Source organism: Salvia splendens, chromosome 15, assembly GCF_004379255.2.
Source record: "Salvia splendens isolate huo1 chromosome 15, SspV2, whole genome shotgun sequence".
Lineage (NCBI taxonomy): Eukaryota > Viridiplantae > Streptophyta > Magnoliopsida > Lamiales > Lamiaceae > Salvia > Salvia splendens.
This window is the reverse complement of record NC_056046.1, coordinates 21,346,762-21,361,002: the sequence shown is the minus strand read 5'-3', so window position 1 is coordinate 21,361,002 and position 14,241 is coordinate 21,346,762. Positions and strand designations below refer to the sequence as shown.

Genomic DNA, 14,241 nt, shown 5'->3' with positions numbered 1-14,241 from the left:
GCCTTGGGATAAAAGTGGATTGTAGAGTTTATTGTATACAAGCAATTCTATCCGTGCAACATGCTGGAAATATGCTTTTCAGTATACCAATTCTAACAATCTCCCACTTATACTCAAAATCATGCTTTCAAGTATACCCACTGCCAAAACTCTCCCACTTATACTCTAAGCAGGTCTCAGGCCATGATACATCGAACTACCGTACTTTTCATCTCATGTGTAAAACATGTTGCCATATAGGCATTTTGTTAAAAGTTCTGCCAGGTTGTTCTCTGATGATATCTTGGAAACCATAACGTCTTGCTGCGCACTTAATCCTTAATTAATTTCATACTTCATCTCTATGTGATTGCTTAGCTTTATCAGATCGTGTTTCCCTCGAGTTAGACACCTGGCTAGAGTAATTATAACAAAATATAATACTCATACACATACTCGGAATCACTGTCAAAGCTATTAGGAAGTTACTGAGATTAACAACTACCTTAGTAGTTTCTTATGAAACCACACTTGTAATTTTCATGATAGAGTCTGTGATGTAATCACACTCCTTCATGACTCAGTTTTCAACTCCTAACGTTAACACATAGTCAGAGGATAACTCGATCATCAATCAATTATAAAATCGAGTCGATGTAACCTAAAGGACATAACATGGATGTCTGGTAAACTAGAGCATACCGTTTAGTCTTCTTCAAGTACTATAGTATATTCTTTACCCAATCCAATGTCCTTGGCCATGGTTAAAATGAAATCATGCTTCTATGCCAACGGCAAAGCTAATATCTAACTTAATACACATCATAGCATATATGAGACTTCCAATTATGGAACTTGTCTCATTCTTCTTGATCTCATTCAATGTCGAAAAACACTTGACTAGAGACAAAATAATTCTGTCTAGAATAAGAAAAACCTTTTCTTGGAATTTTCAATGCTAAAGTGTCTAAGTATTGTGTAGATGTAGGATTCTTTAAGAAAACATACATTCTTTTTCTAGCAATCTAATGACAAAGATGCTTAGAATGTAACTAGATTATCTTAAATCCATCATCCTTAAACTGGGTAGACGACCAGTTTCCTACGCTAGATAACCCTCTTAGTTGTTTATCAACTTTTATAGATGTCATCATTGTAGAGTACCAAGAATACCAAATATAGTGCACTTTCAACTTTCTTGCCCTGTATTACATAACCATTAAGATGTTCCATGCAGATGATCTCCTCAAGACTTCTACTTAAAGAAAACTGTCTTGACAATCATAGTACATACATCCTAATTTATGTAGGCTACAATAGACAATATACAGATCGACTTAGGCAAAAATGGCAGGCGAGAATATAATTCTCTCTGGGTATAACCCTTTGCCATTATTCTAGCCTTTTGAGATCCATGCTTACACTTGCAGGACCACTAGCTCCCACTGCCTAAAATAGTCTATGGGTAGTATTGCAAGTCTTGCAAACATTCTTGTCTATTTAAGATTGTTATTCAGAATCTATCATCTTATCAAGAATGATTATCCGAATAAGTCATTGTGTCCTTGTAGTTACAGGGATTATGTTCAAGTTGATCTAACACTGAGTCTTAAGACTCTTTTAGACCCATGAACTTATTATGTTCGCAAAGAACGCTCCCACTACGACACGACTCTTACAATCTTAGGTACAAACGTTGATTTTCTTAGTGCATAAGTTTCTAATGGTATGACTTCTTGGTTAAGATGGAAAATAGATATTCTCATTATCTTGAGAATTATCATGTTTGTTAGGCTTGTAGTTTACCTCATAATCTTCATCAAAGAATCTAGTATTTGTGTAAACAAACACATATCTTGCAGTGAAGATTATAGAACCTGTACCTTTTCTATCATTTGAGACAACCTTAAAATATACCTCAGTACACAACTCCAATTACTTGGATACCTTTTCCAAAACATGTGTTGGAATAACTCCACACCTTGAGATGTGCTGGACTAAACTTGCCTCTAGTCCACAACTCGTGTGTTGTAGAAAGTACTGATGTTATGATAGTTTCTTTAAGGTATAACTCGTTGTTTCCAACGTATATCCCATCAATGATAAGATGTTATTAAGTAAAACTGTTCACTTATCGAACTTGTCTTCGAGAGACTTCGATATCTTCTTATATGACTATCCCATTCTTTAGAAGAATGCTTAGAGTAGTCAACTAGGATTTAACTCCCACTACTGATCTTAACTCATTTGTTCATCTCCCATGGTGTAAACCATTGAGACTTACTAGCCTTTCTATGTTGCATCTTATAAGTATTCTGAATCCCTTGAACCACCAAAGGATTCTAACTTATAGTGCATCAACCAGACTTACTTGACCTTTAAGCTATTTAACAAACAAGTTGTTAAAATCTTGATAGTCACTTGAGTTAGACAAAATTAGTTTGAACAATTACTAAGTATTTTCTTGGCCTTATGTTTAAGTACCATAAATACTTTATCATTCATTGTTTAAGAAGTTGAACTGTCGTGTTAAACTCAATCTTTTTGCAATTATATTGTTTAGATACTATGATGTATAATTTGTTTTTCTATGGTACTATGATAGATATTCGATCCACATTACTCAATAATGCACGCATTATCAAATGACATCGAACATCATTTAATCATTAACAAGTTTAGAAACTGAAACTGAATTCTTTCCAAACTAAACTGTACCAATAAAACAAAGTGTCTTATACATCAAAACAAAACAATAAAGTGAGCATAAAAAATAGCTCCCACTGCAACAACTGCCCAACTAGATCTAGATATCTCTTTTAGAAATTGCATTGTTATCTAAGTCATTGTCCTTCTGTAGAAGAGGTCAATCCGACTCACAATGCATCTTCTCTTTTGCCTTTTCACCTAATTTTTCGTGCCTTTATTGCTTTCATTGATGACAATTAAGCTCTTCCCTCTTTTCATTGTTAGTCTTCTGTTCGATTGAACTAAGACATAGGAAAGATGCAGCCTTAATGAATTCGTCAACTATCATGTTATCTTCCTCCAAAAGTAATAAAGTGAATATCATGTAGAAGGTTTCCAACTTTTAAGTAACAACCTTCATATAATCACTTCCTACTATATTTGGCGATGAACTGAGTGTAAAAACTATTTGAGTAACTGAATCAGAAGATTCCTCAAAACATTCTGTCTCTTGTGGATATTCCAATAGAATCTGGACATCGTCCTTATTGGATATTCCTGTTTCATCAATATAAACCAAGACGTGTCTTACTACTTAAAAGAAAGTAGTTTGACCTTCTATCTCAAAGAACTTGTCAGTCACATGCATGAAATGCATTCTTAAACTTTCTTTATAGAATTTTTTCAAGGAAATAGAGGACATGAATTGGTGAATACAAACTTTAAGTTTTCAGCAATGAGAATCTTATCCATTTTATATTTCCAGTCTACATAATTTTGGCCTTTGAGTTTGATTTCTTTAAGGTTCGCAGACATTATTAAGAATTTGGCTGAGAAGAAATAAAACTATTTATCACACACTATGCTTAATACATAATCGCAAACAACCACAAAACAATTTATGTATCTCGCAACCATGAAAACCAAAATAAGTACGCCTCTAGGGAGGTCATACAAATTCGGATTCCAACAATTTCCTGGTCACAATACCGACGGATAGTCCAGAGACCACTAAGGTGGCATGGCCGCCAAATATTGCCTAAGCATTTACCATAAATATTTGCATCTAGGAATTTCATTTCTGTTTTGATACTCCTTCTAGGGAAGGTCGTACGCCACTAACAAAATTCCATGGCTATCTTATAAATATGCTTAAACATACGAACTTGCAATTTCGTAGGATTATGGCTCCCACTAGGGTGGGTCGCGATAATATTAGAAACAAGCTTCTAGTTTAAGCAACCTACTATGAAGAAGTCTAATCTTATGAACTTGCTATTTCTTAGGATTATTGCTCCCACTAAGGTGGGTCGCGATAATAATAGAAACTGCTTCATATATAGACCAATTTATGGAGACCATATACAACACACTGTTGTAATTATCGCTTAGTCATTTTAAACATGGTTTTTGCATAATTATCACACAAGCAGATAAGACAGATAATCCACTTAAAACAGGTTAATACCAAATAAATAGATAAGTCCATTTACTTCATGGTAATTAATCACACTGGATAATTATTGAAATTATTTAATAAATCTAGGGAGATTTAAATAAATAATTAATTCCTTATCTTATCCAAAATATGAATTTCGGATTTGATAAATTTATCTTGGATAATGACTATCCAAATTAATTTAGGATTTATCTAGATAGAGTTGAATCTATCTAAATCCATTTTGGGATTATTCTAGATTTTATAAGAATAAAATCAAATCCTTAAATTCTAGATAAGACTGATCTTGGATTATCATTATCAAAATCGTACTAGGACATTTCAGGATAGAAACAAATCTATCCAAATCCATAAGATAAAATCCAATCACTTTAAGATTTAAGAAAATATTAAATTATTTAGAATAAGAAACTAGAATATATCATACCTATTTGGATTTATTCTAGATAAATTAACTTTATCAAAATCCAATTAGATTAGGATTATCTTGTATTATCTTTATCCAAATTTATCTAGGATATTTTCGAAATAGAAATAAATCTATTTATATCCATAAAATTAGGATAAACTAGAATTAATATTAATTAATTCAACTAGGATTTTACTAGATAGAACTAAATCTATCTTAAATCCAAAAGATAATTACAATACTGGATATCTAAATCTTCTAAGATACATTCTAGATAGATATAAATCTATCAATATCTATAAGATAGAGATACATTTAATTATCTAAATCTATTAGGATATTTTCTAAATAGAATTAATTCTATAAATATCCACAAGATAAAGATAAACATGAATTTTAATTATCCAAATCCACTAAGATATATTCTAGATAGATATAGATCTATCAATATCTACAAGATATGGATAAACTTAATTAATATTTATCTTATTCAATCAAGGATTCAACAAGATAGAATAAAATCTATCTAAATCCATATGACAGAAATAAATTTAATTATTCATCCAAATTTATCTAGGATTTTTCTAGATATAATTAAATATATCTAAATCTATAAAATAAGGATAAAATTCAAATTTAATTAATTATTTATCTAGTCTATCTAGGATTCATTTTCATAAAATTAATTTATATAAATCCATAAGACAAAAGAAAATAAATTAATTGTTATTATCCAAGTTTATCTAGGATTTATCAGGACATCTATCCAAATCCATAAAATAAGGATAAATTTCAACTAATCCATAATTTAATTAAAATTAAAATTTTGATAAATCCACTTAGATATATTCAAATCTTATTCCAAATTATATCTTGAAATATATTCAAAACTAATTCCTAGGTTATGGAAATCCTAACTAATTTTGAATATTTCTCCGAAGTTAGTTCCCAGGGTTTAGGAAACCCTAACTAATTTCAGAATGTTGCGCCGCCCACACGAGCCGGGAGACGCCACCAATGAGCTCCCACTCGGATTGCAACTGCTGCTGGAGTGCTCGACGTCGCCTATCGGAACGTCGCTGTTGTAGGCTGTAGCAATCTGCCCGTCACCGCAACTTGTCCAGTTTCTCGGCCTGCCCAGCGTCACTACAGTTTGATCCAAATCGCTCTCGCACAAAGCCTTCCGGACATCCCGCAAATCCATGTCGCCGAAACAACAACAAACAATCACCGCAATTTGATTCATGCACAATCATTGATTTAATGTAATCATTACGGTTTTATGAATACAAAATGATTCATGTACATGTTGTGGAGAATTGTCAATTAAAACTTAATTATGTGTAATGATTACCAACATAACAAATTTGTTAATCAAAACACTAATTCACGTATTGATTCATTAAATCGACAGAATTGATTCTCCCGAACAATAGCGCACAATTGATCTTCTCACAACGCCTTCGTTCAATTGTTCATTGTTTTTCGTGTTCACACATTTGATAACAAATAAAACACGAACCAAACAAAAAAAAAACTACGTGTGTTGAAGCAATTCACATAACATGAAATTAATCCACACAATCAGAGCCAACAATTGGCTCTGATACCAATTGTTGGGGATTGGAGCCCCTTGCACAGCGGAAGACATGCACAAACAAATAAATCAGATCTACAGATCTATTTGACCGATTATGAGATTAATTAATTCACATGTTGAACAATCAATTGCATGCTAGAACGCATATTAATTCATGCTTAAGGAATTTAACCCTAATTCATGAAATCCTACGGTTTAGAATTACCGATCTGATTCTCCAAAGAATCGACGATTGCTTGCGCCTTCTCCACGTGATGTTCTTCGTACTCAACCACAAATCTTCTAATCTGTATCCCGAACTCAGAATCTAACCTTTGGGTGGGCAAAGCTTGTCAGAATCGAAAAGGACTTGATTAGGCAGAAGATTGAACTTCAGTTCCGTGAAACTGAAAATTTCGTCCACTCCCTGGAGAGAGGGAGCACGAATTTTATGAGTAAAATCCATTCATTTAGTCTTCTATCTAGTCTCCTTTATATAGAGTTATGATGGGCCAGATTAGGGATCCATGGAGGTTGGACTTGGGCCAATCCTGTTGGACTTTTACTAATTAAATTGAGCCTCAATTTAATACAAGTCCAATAGAATATTATTATCATCCAGTATAGTATAATAATATTGACTACCCGTCCAATCCCAAATTACGAGTAATCCGGGCTTTACCTCTTTAATTTATTATTTCCCGTGTTTAAGAAATAAATATCCATTAATTAATTTAAGTCTGCTATTTGACTTTAATTAATTAATATCTTTTTCCAAGAGTTGTCTAGTTCAAAATCTTTATTTATTATTCTGGAATAAATTCCAACCGACCGGGTTTCTGAATAATAAAACCTTTTTCGAACACCTCTTGAGGATATTATCAAATTGGACTCACCCAACACACGATTCATTGCAATAACAATACTAGCACCTCTAGACATTGATCACAACTACCCAAGATACCAGGATTCTTGGATTGCGAAAAATCCGCACCATTTGATAAATCAAAGTAGTGCATAATCAATATCGTATGCTCAATGTTATGTCAACAATGATTAAGAAATAACAATCACCGAGACCTCGTCTTTTAGTAAATAGCAAGAAAGACTTATCTCAACTGTTAGATCCTTCAGTGCTATACCACACCAGTGTCGTTTATTTCCAAAGGTAAGGAAACATGCGGACTGACACTGCAACCTTTCACGATAGGTAGCCAAAGCCTATCTAGGTTGTGAAATTATTTTTCTCTTCTACAAAGAACCGACTGCGTCACCTTCTGTGAACGTCGTTCACGACCAGTCTACTATGTAGAAGAATTAGACTTATTTGCTTCTTATACATTTAAATGTTTGAGATATATCTTATAAATGCACAAGCAAACATCAATGCGACAAAATTACTTCTTCTCGCCTTAGGATAAAAGTGGATTGTAGAGTTTATTGTATACAAGCAATTCTATCCGTGCAACATGCTCGAAATATGCTTTTCAGTATACCAATTCTAACAATGTCGAAGTCATCATGGCAGCCTTAGCCTGGACCATAAGGTCCTCTGCTGACTGAAGTTCAGTCAATAGTTCTGCCAAGGTGTAATTCCTTTTGTTCATCTCTAAGTTGAGCTTGAACTGCCGGAAGCTAGGGGGAAGACTTTGAAGGATGATTGTTACCTGAGACTCGGGATCGATCGTCCCTCCCAACACCTCAATCTGGTTGAGGTGGCCCATCATCTCGAGGACATGATCCCTCACAGACGAGCCCTCCTTCATTGTCTTCGACATGATACTCCGAAAGGCTTAGGACTTAGCCGTTCGATTCTGAGTACCAAAAAGATTCTTGAGATTCTGCATAATTTCAGTGGCAGTTTCCATGGCAGAATGCTGATGCTTGAGTACTGAAGACATAGATGCCAACATGTAGCACTTAGCCATCCTATTCGCCTTATGCCACTTTCTATGTGCATCTCTGAGTCCTACCGCAGCGTTAGCCGCCGGTACTGGAGGTCGCGGGGTTGTGAGCACAAAGTTGTACTCTTCAGCTGTAAGAACGATGTCCAAATTTTGTTTTCATTCTATGTAATTTTGGCCCTCGAGTTTGTTTTCTTTGAGAATTGCAGAAAGAGGATTGAACGACATTGTGACGATTTGAATTGCACTGCAAAACAGAGTATTTTACTATTTGTCATAAACTTATGTAAGAAATTTGATTAGATTAACCATAAAACATTTCAAAATCTTACAACTGTAAAATTAAAATTTTGTACCCTCCAGAGGAAGTCAATACGCATTAAAATCTTACAATTTTACTGGTCACAACACCGACGAATAGTCCAGAGACCACAGAGTGGCATGGCCGCCTAATGTTGCCTAAGCAAGACCACCGAATTTAGCATTACAGAATCTCATTTCTACAACACACTCCCATAACAATGCTTATGTGCTGTTAACAAGACCAAGCTATCTCATAAATCCTGTGTGAACTTCTGAATCTCATAATTTGTTAGGATTATTGTCCCCACAGAGCAGGTGGCGATAATATTGGAAACCACATTCTAGTTCATACCATTTATATTTGAGAAGTCAGCCATATGAACTTGCTATTTCTTAGGATTATTGTCCCCACAGTGCAGGTGGCGATAATATTAGAAAAAGGCTTCATAAATTGCAGACCAATTGGTGGAGATCATATACAAACGTTGAGTTCGTAATTATAGCTTAGATATTTGGGTTATGGTTTTTCTTTAATTATCCTTAGCCTTATGGCAGAGAAAGGCTTGATTAAATTCTGTTGGTATTTAATTTGCTGGATAATTAAATCTTTAGTTTAATTGGTATCTTCCTTTAGGAAATTATTGTTCTAGAATATAATTCTTATTCATGTCTACTATAAGATATGTCTAAAATAAATAAATTATTTAATTCTTAATAAGACATGAAAAATTAAATTCAAATTAATTCCATTGTTCAAGATTAGGAAGAGATATTTCATTATTTAATGTATTCATACATATCTATCCTTTTTAGGATCTTAGAAATATAAATATTAGGAAACTATAAATTATTCTCATCTATATCATCTAGGAATCAAAATAATATTATTTATTTCCATAGATATAGAAAATAATAAAAATATTCCTTATGTCTAGATAAATATTAGGAAACTATTAAATTATTCTCATCCATATCATCTAGGAATTAAAATAATATTATTTATTTCCATAGATATAGAAAATAATAAAAATATTCCTAAAATCTAGGAAAATCTTCCAAAAAGATTTTATTTCCATTAAACAATAATATTTTAATGATATCTTTTAATAAAATAATTAAATAATCATTAAAATAACCCTTCATCGTTATCTCATCGTACGAGGTTCACACGAACGATGAACGACGAAGATTCGACGAGTTCGTCGTCGAATCACGACGCACGCAGCGTCTCGGCCACCGTCGTGCAGGTGGCGCGCCAGCGTCTCGGCCGGTCGAGCCATCAGGTGTCGCCGCGTCTCGACCAGCGGCGAGCGCCCGTCTCGGTCTTGTCGACCGTCAGGTGCCGACGCGTCTCGGCCAGCTGCGAGCGCCCGTTGCCGACGCTTTTCGGCCGTCTCCGCACATCGGGTGACGTGGTCCTCGGCCAGCAGCGCGCACGACGGTGGTGCTGCTCTCGGCCAGTTGCAGTCGCCCGTCTCGGCCTATCCGAGCGACGATGCTCCCATCCCAGCGGCACACGGTGCGCGACTCGATGCGTCCGTCTCGGCCAGTGGCTCTGGATTCCGTCTCGGACTTTCCGCCTAGGGTTGGAGTTCCCTCGCGTCTCGGTGTCTCGGCCGGTTCTCGGTCGAACTGCCGCACCACGCCAGCATCCATGTCGGTCTTGACGCGGGTGCGATCTCGGCCTGTGACGCGCACGAGCCCTCGCTCGTCCGCGCGTCGCCACGTAATCGTGGCTCCCTGGCTCCCACTGTCTCAACATCCCTACCTCGATCACGCGAGGTGCGATCTGTCTCGGCGCGAGCGCCGACGGATTGCACGTCTCGTACGATCGAGCAATTCATGTTCTTTGATTCGATAGTTCTTGAGTTCATCATGCATAATAAATTAAACAAAACACCAAGAACATGCTTCGCAATCATATTGGACATGCACATGAATTTCGCGAAATTTAAATCCAAATAATCAGAGCCAAAGACTGGCTCGGATACCAATTGAAGGGGTTGGCAGCGGAAGCGTGCATGAATTTACCGATCACATAAATTTGATCTATTTAGCAGATTATTTAGATAAATTCTATTCGCGTAATTATCACATGTATCATGCTCATAACTTGAATTAAAACATGCTTTAGCATATAAGATCCCTAAAACATGCTTACTACGGAATTAGCCAATTTACCTTGTTGATTCAATCAAGAATCGACGATGGCTTGCGTCTTCTCCACGTGAAGATCTTCAGTACTCGACCTCGGACCTTCTGACTGGTGTCCCGGACTATACGCTGATATTTGTGTGGGCAAATCTCACCAACGTACTAGGACTTGAATAACGAAGACCGAACTCAGCTCACGGAGGAGGCAAAATTTCGAACTCTCTCTTTCTCTGAGGGGGACGAAAATTCTCAACAATAATTATTGTGTTTCTGTCTCCTTTATTCTCCTATTTATATTAAGTCACATATTGGGCCCAGTCATGGATCTAAGGAAGAATTTGGAACAGGCCTCACCCAATTAGCTTTTTACTAATTAAATTGAACCACAATTTAATATAAGCTTATATTGGAATATTACAAGCAGCCACTATAGAAGTAATATTGCATTGCCTTCCAAATCCGAAATTACAAGTATTCCGGGTTTCCTTTAATTACATTTAACTTATTTTCCGCGCTTAAGATAGAAACATCCATTAATTAATTATTGTCTGCTATGGACTTAATTAATTAACATATTTTAATCTCCAAGAATGGACTTAGCAAGAAACTCTTATTTATTATTCATAGAGTAATTAAACTCCAACTAGCTAGGTTCCGAAAATTAAAACCTTGTTTCGAGCTCCTCTTGTGGATGTTATCAAACGAGACTCTCCTCGCGCACGATTCAACGTAATAGCAATCCTAGCACCGCTAGATAATGATCGCCACTACCCAATATACTTGGATCGTTGGGTGACGAAAAATCCGCACTTTTGGTAAGTCAAAGTAGTAGATACTCAATATTGTATGCTCAATGCTAACATACATTGATTAAGAAATTAATTATCAAGACCTCGTCTTTCATTAGATAGCATAAAGACTCGTCTTGCTGTTAGATCCATTCAGTGCTATACCACACCAACGTCATCTTATTTCAATAAGGCTAAGAAATAATCGGACTGACATTGCAACCTTTCACGATAGGTAGTCTAGGCCTATCTAGGTTGTGAAATTCTTATTTTTCTTTGTTTAGAACTGACCGTGTTACCTTAAATTGGACGACGCCAGCAACCGGTCTACTTAAACAAAGACTTAGACTTTGTTACGTTTGCTTATACATTTAAATATGCAATAAACAACCATTAAATGTAAAACAAAACAACATTATGACAAAAAATAATCTGTTGTATTTATTGGAAAATAACAATTAGAGTTTTACAGTATCCAATCACTCGAAAGTTGATTTCTAGTATACAAAACCCTAACATCGACCACTATAGCTTGGTGCATAACTGTAGCCTTGCCTTTTTTAGGACAGTCTGGCTTCCAATGACCTTTCTCTCCACACTTGAAGCACTTTCCAGTAGGCTTCTTATTAGCCTTCTTCTTCTTCTTTTTCTTCTTCTTTCCTTTAGCATTCTTAGCTGCAACAGGGTTCGATGCTTTCTTCTTTCCTACGCCAGGCTTAGCGCCAGAGGAATGAGGCGCCAAACTCAACATAGCTACCATAGCTTGAACCATGAGGTCCTCCGCCGACTGAAGTTCAGTCAACAACTCTGCCAAAGTGTAATTCATTTTGTTCATCTCAAAGTTGAGCTTGAACTGTTGGAAACTAGGGGGAAGACTCTGAAGGATTATAGTAATCTGGGACTCGGGATCGATCATCCCTCCCAAAACCCCAATCTGGTTGAGGTGGCTCATCATCTCGAGGACATGGTCCCGCACAGATGTGCCTTCCTTCATTGTCTTCGTCATGATACTCCGAAAGGCTTGAGACTTAGCCGCTCGATTCTGAGTACCAAAAAGATTTGTGAGATTTTGCATAATCTCGGCGGCAGTCTCCATGGCAGAATGATGATGCTTGAGTAATGAAGACATAGATGCCAACATATAGCACTTAGCCATCTCATTCACTTTATGCCACCGTCTATGCGCACCTCAAACGGCCGCTGCAGCATTTGCAGCCTGCACAGGAGGCTGTGGAGTAGTAAGCACAAATCTGTACTCTTCAGCTGTGAGAACGATATCAAAATTTTTTTTCCATTCTAATGTAATTTTGGCCCTCGAGTTTGTTTTCTTTAAGAATTGCAGAAAGATGATTGAATGACATCTTGACGGTTTAAGTTGTACTGAAAAACAAAATATTTATACCTTTTGTCATAAACTTATGTAAGAATATTGAGTAGATTAACCATAAAACTTTTCAAAATCTTACAACAGTAAAATTAAAATTTTGTATCCTCCATAAGAGGTCAATACGCATTAAAATTTTAGCAATTTTACTAGTCACAACACCGACGAATAGTCCAGAGACCACATAATGGCATGGCCGCCAAATATTGCCTAAGCACGACCATCAGATTTAGCATTACATAATTTTATTTCTACAATACACTCTCATAACAATGCTCATGTGCTGATAACAAAATCAAGCTATCTCATAAATTCTGTTTGAACATTTGAAACTCGCAGTTCCTTAGGATTATTGTCCCCACATAATGGTGGCGATAATATTAGGAACCACTTTCTAGTTCATACTATTTATTATTTGAGAAGTCTGCCCTCATGAATTCTTACTGTTTCGTAGGATTATTGTCCCCACATAATGGGTGACGATAATATTAGAAACTAGCTTCACAAAATTTGGTAGACCAACCGATAGAGACTATATGCAAACTTTAAGTTCGTAATTATCGCTTAGATATTTGGGTTATGATTTTTCATTAATTATCTTTAGCCTTAAGGCAGAATAAGGCTTAATTAAATTCTGTTGGTATTTAATTCACTGGATAATTAAATCTTTCATCGTCTTTAATATCTTATTTAAGGAAGTATATTAATAAGCTAAAATTTAATTCTCATTCATGTCTTTTATAAGATGTATCTAAAATAAAAAAAAATTATTTAAATCGTGGACGGACATGAAAAATTAAATTTATATTAATTCCTTGTACAAGATTTGGAAGAGAATAATTATATTATTTAATGTAATCTCACATATCTATCTTAATTAGGATTCTAGATATATATAATATTTAGGAAAATATTAAAATTTTTTTGTCCATATCATCTAGGATTAAATAGAATATATTTATTTCCAGATATAGTCAATAATTAAAATATTCCTAAAAACTAGAGAAATCTTCCCACAATATTTTATTAGCATTAAATAATATTATTTTAATAATATCTTTTAATTAAAGATTAAATAATCATTAAAATATTCCATCATCGTTGTCTCGTTGATCGAGGTTAGCATGAATCGACGCCGACAAATATCCGGCATGTTCGTCGCCAGAGTCTGACGCACACGTCGTCTTGGCCAGCGGTGCGCATTGCACGCACCAGCTCTCGGTTGTCTGGCTTGCACACCGGCTCGTCGGTGCCACGGCAACTCTCGGCCAGCGAGATGAGCACAGGCGTCGCTGCTCTCGGCCGGTTGCTGTCTCCGTCTCGGTATGACTCGGCCCCAGCTATGGTCCCGGCCGGCGGCGCGCACGAGCCCACGCTCGTCTGCGCGTCGCCCCGTGATCCGTCTCGTGTGCTCGATCAATTCAAGTTCTTTGATTCGATAGTTCTTGAGTTCATCATGCATAAAAATATAACAACTAAATACAAGAACATGCTTCGAAATCAAATAACACATGCATAAATGAATTTCGCGAAATTTAAATCCTAATAATCAGAGCCAAAGACTGGCTCTAAAAAGATTCCACTATTTTCTATT

The 14,241-nt window shown here is 35.9% G+C and overlaps 1 pseudogene; it reads right to left on the bottom strand.

The window, feature by feature from the left end:
* The window catches only part of LOC121766856, a 30,313-nt pseudogene extending 18,290 nt beyond the window's left edge, over positions 1 to 12,023 (bottom strand).
* Between the last annotated feature and the right edge of the window lie 2,218 nt (positions 12,024 to 14,241).